Source organism: Phacochoerus africanus, chromosome 3 (assembly GCF_016906955.1).
Source record: "Phacochoerus africanus isolate WHEZ1 chromosome 3, ROS_Pafr_v1, whole genome shotgun sequence".
NCBI lineage: Eukaryota > Metazoa > Chordata > Mammalia > Artiodactyla > Suidae > Phacochoerus > Phacochoerus africanus.
The window spans coordinates 71,822,375-71,826,901 of NC_062546.1; the positions used below are offsets into that span (position 1 = coordinate 71,822,375).

General features: G+C 39.5%; 1 pseudogene; it reads right to left on the reverse strand.

The window, feature by feature from the left end:
* Positions 1-544: 544 nt before the first annotated feature.
* Positions 545-1,825, reverse strand: LOC125122147 (40S ribosomal protein S23-like; annotated as a pseudogene).
* Between the last annotated feature and the right edge of the window lie 2,702 nt (positions 1,826-4,527).

The following is a 4,527-nucleotide window of genomic DNA, read 5'->3' on the forward strand; positions in this document are numbered from 1 at the left end:
AAGAATTTGAGTTCATTGAAGTCAATTTAAACTATATTCCACAATATTCAAAGTAATTCATTCAATGTATATTTATCAAGACCTACCTATTTATCAAGGTGCTGTAAACTTAAGCAGACATAGATTTATGGAGTTCCAGGTCTTGTGATGGAACCAGTATTTCAAAGTTTTTGTTCAATTATAAGTTGAGGGAGTTCCCACCGTGGCTCAGTGGTTAACGAATCCAACTAGGAACCATGAGGTTTTGGGTTCGATCTTTGGCCTCGTTCAGTGGGCTAAGGATCCAGCATTGCCGTGAGCTATGGTGTAGGTTGCAGACTCAGCTCAGATCTGGCATTGTTGTGCCTCTGGTGTAGGCCAGTGGCTACAGCTCCAATTAAACCCCTAGCCTGGGAACCTCCATATGCTGCAGGTGTGACCCTAGAAAAACAAAAAAATAAAAAATAATAAATAAATTTTTAATTATAAATTGATATAGGAAGTGTGGGGGGCAGGGTTGGGGGCATCTGAAAATGTACTACTACCATGTTTTCACCATCAAAACTTATGATCTCAGTCTTTCCTTCTTGCCTTCACAGAAGGCCAAAAGAGAGAAATTGGCAAATTAGACAGCCTTAAAGCAAACTCTAGGAATGCCATCAACAGCATGACCTTTGCAACCAAATCCAGCAACCAGACCTTCACCATATTCCTCAATAAAATTTAAGCAACCACTATTGGGTAAAAAGTCTGTGATATTTTTGCCTCTTTTTTTTTCACTTTGTTTTTTAATGGCCACACCTGCAGCATATAGAAGTTCCCAGGCCAGGGATTAAATCTGGATAGTTTGACCCACTGTGCGGGGTCGTAGATTGAACCCATGCCTTCACAGAGACCCAAGCCCCTGCAGCTGGATTCTTTTTTTTTTTTTTTAATTGCAGTTGGATTCTTAACCCACTGTACCACAGCAGGAACTCTGTTTTTGCCACTCTCGATAAATGTGTTTGTCAGCTGCATCCTAACACACATTCTGATGGCAAAATTTGACTGACTTCTACCCTTACTTTTTCCAGGACAGTGCCCCTTGCATGAAAATCAGCTCCAAAAGGGCTGGCCTTCAGGATTGTTCCTAAATGAGCTTTCTTGTACTGTTTATCATGACACCTCTGATCCCATCTGTGGCCCCAGAGCTTCCCGTCAGTACAAAGACCAGGACACTTGCTCATCCTGCTAGTGCCAAAGGCCTGAGCAAAGAGCAGACGGTTTTTTTTAAAATTTGCCTTATTTGACATAAACCTATTCTTTCATCCCAACTTCCTACCCAATTATACCTTGGCTATTTATACTGGTATTTGATAAAGAAATTTTAATTTCTAAGAGCTTTATATGGTGAGCTCAATAATACAGTGTTTAAAATGACAGGCTTTGAAGACGGAAGCATAGGAAGATCCTGAATTCAGCTCTACCCATGGACACACCAAATCTACAACTACACATGGAAAAATATCCTCTGAAAAAAACCTGAAACAGTTGCTTCACAACAAAGAGCAAAAGGTCTACATTGAGATGGGTAGGAGAGGCAAAAATACAGTCTTTCCAAGAAGCCGATGCCCAGCTTGGCAACCTAGTCAGGAGGGATCTCACATATCTGGAGCTTCTCTCTGAGGAACAGGCGGTTCATGCCCCACCTCAGGTACCCTAAGTTTTGGGCCCTGCAATGGAGACATGAGCCCCTAAAATGCCTGGCTTTGAAAAAGCAAAGTTGTAGGAAGTTGAGATATTTCCCCTAAAGGGCTCACACACAGACTCACTCTCCCCAGGGACCAGCGCAGAAGCAGCAGTTTGAAAAGTGCCTAGACTATACAGGAAGGCGATTCATTTGATAATCGTAAATCACCTGCCAGCATCGCAGAGGCCTATTGGGACTCTCTATGGGGATGGAGGCACTGGCGGGCAGCATTTGTTCTCTCCCTCTACCCTGAATAGTGCCAGCAGGCACACCCTGACCCTGTGCTCTCTCTCTCTCTCCAGAAGTCCTACAAAAGCTAGCACGTGTGGCCCAGCCCTGGGCTCTCCCACTAACTCGTGAAAGCCGACGACACACACAGTTCACACAAGGGACGCCCATTGATCGCCTGGCTTTGGTGGCCAGGAGAGATTGTGTTCCTGAGCCCCACAGGACTCTCTGTAACAATCAGAAAGACAGTTCTTGGCAGGCTACTGCCCCCAGGGCACAGCACACACAACAGACTGAAACACACCCCCAGTCTTTCTGTGAAAAAGGCCTATTTACTTGTCCTGGAGCTTCAGCCTGAGGGGCAGGTTTCAGGTTTGCCATGCATCTAGAAGGAACAGAGGTGCTGCCAGGAAATGCAGGGGAACACTGACGTGCTCTCCCTTGGCCTCATTATAGTTCGCTGGTACCTCTAAGAGCTTATACACTTGTCTGAAGCCTTGATTTTTTAAGTGTTACCCAGAGGACACCAGATCACACGGACTTACCACCCCAGGCCAGCAAGACTTATGATTACAGTCCCGCAGGAGAATATATATTAGCATACTTTAAAAGCTGCTGCCTGATGGTCTGGCTTCTAATCAGCTTGAAACTAGGTGCTGACTGAGATCCTTCTTTTAGAACACTGACAGGTCTTGGCACACCTTCAACAACCGGGACCTATCAAGAACAAATCAGGCTACTTAGACAATCACAAAGATTCAAGAGACAACCAAGAGCTAGGGCAAGGTTGAAATATAAGGTTCTTCTCTGCAAGGCCACTCCTTCAAGACTGGGAGAGATACGTATTTTACCTAATACACAGAAACAGACCAGAGTCAAGCAAAATGAGGAAACAGAGGAATATGTTTCAGTGGAAAGAACAAAATAAAACCTAAGAAAAAACCTTAATGAAGTGGAGATAAGTAACTTACCTGATACAGAGTTTACAGTAATTTTTACAAAAAGACTCAGGAAACTTGGGAAAAGAATGGATGAGAAGAGTGAGAACTTCAACAAAGATATAGAAAGTATAAGAAAGTACCAAATAGAAGTCACAGAACTGAAGGATACAATAACTAAACTGAAAAAATACACTAGAGATTCAACAGTGGACTAGATGAAGCAACTGAAAGGATTAACAGAAAGGATAAGTGACCTAAAATATAAGGAAGTGGACCTCACCCAACAGAGCAGCAAGAAAAATAAATAATAATAATTTTAAAAAGTGAAGATATCTTAAGGGGCCTAGTGGACAAAATCAAGTGAAATAACATTTGCATTATAGGAGTCCATGAAGGAAAAGAGAGAAGAAGGTACAGAAAATTTATTTGAAGAAATGAAGGCTGAAAATGTCCCTAACCTAGGGTAGAAAACTGACATCCAAAGAGTTCCAAGAAAAAAATCATCCTAAAAAGATCCATATCAAGACACATTACAATAAAAACATCAAAAATTAAAGATAGAAAGAGAATCTTAAAACAACAAGAGAAAAAAAAATGTTATATACAAGGGAACCCCCATAAGATTTTCAGAAGATTTTTCAGCAGGAACTTTACAGGCCAGAAGGAAATGACATGATATATTCAAAATGCTAAAAGGGCAAAAACTCCAACCAAAAACTCTATATGGCAAGGTTATCACGCAGAATCAAAGAAGAGACAAAGAGGTTTTGAGAAAAGGAAAAGTTAAAGGAATTCATCACCACTTAATCTGCCTTACAAGAAATGCTAAAGGAATTTCTTCAAGCTGAAAATAAAGGGCATTAATTATTAACAAGAAAATGTATGAAAGTGTAAATCTCATAGGTAAAGGTAAATACAACATAAAGGTAGTAGGTCAAGCATTTATAAAGCCAGTATGAAGGTTAAAAGACAAAAGTAGTAAAAATAACTATAACTACAATAATAAGTTAAGGGATACATAAAATAAAATGATGTAAACATAACATCGAAAACATAAAAGGTGGAGAGGGCTGGTAAAAGTATAGAGTTTTAGAATTCATTCAAACTTAAGTTGCTACCAATTTAAAATAGACTGTTACATAACAGTCTATTATGTACATAACTTTTAGATATGACATATATATTATATATATAACTTATTTATTCATTGGTTACCATGAGATTAATACATAACATATAACAGTATGTGAATCTCGTGGTAACCAATGAATAAATAGATCATCCAAACAGAAAATCAATAAGGCAACATCAGCTTTAAACAGTACATGAGACCATATGTACTTGATAGATATACAGAGAAAGAGATATATGCAGAACATTCTATCCAAAAGCCATGAAATACACACTCTTCTCAAATGCACATGGAATATTCTCCAGGGTAGATCATATGTTAGGTGCAAAAAAAATGCAGAAAAAATCACATCCAGCATGTTTCTCAATCTCAATAATATGAAACCAGAATCAATTACAAGCAGAGAACTAGAAAAATCACAAATTTGTGGAGATTAAACAAGTTACTGAACAACCAATGGGTAAATGAAGAAATAAAAGGAGAAATTTTAAAAATACTTGAGGAGTTCCCATTGTGGC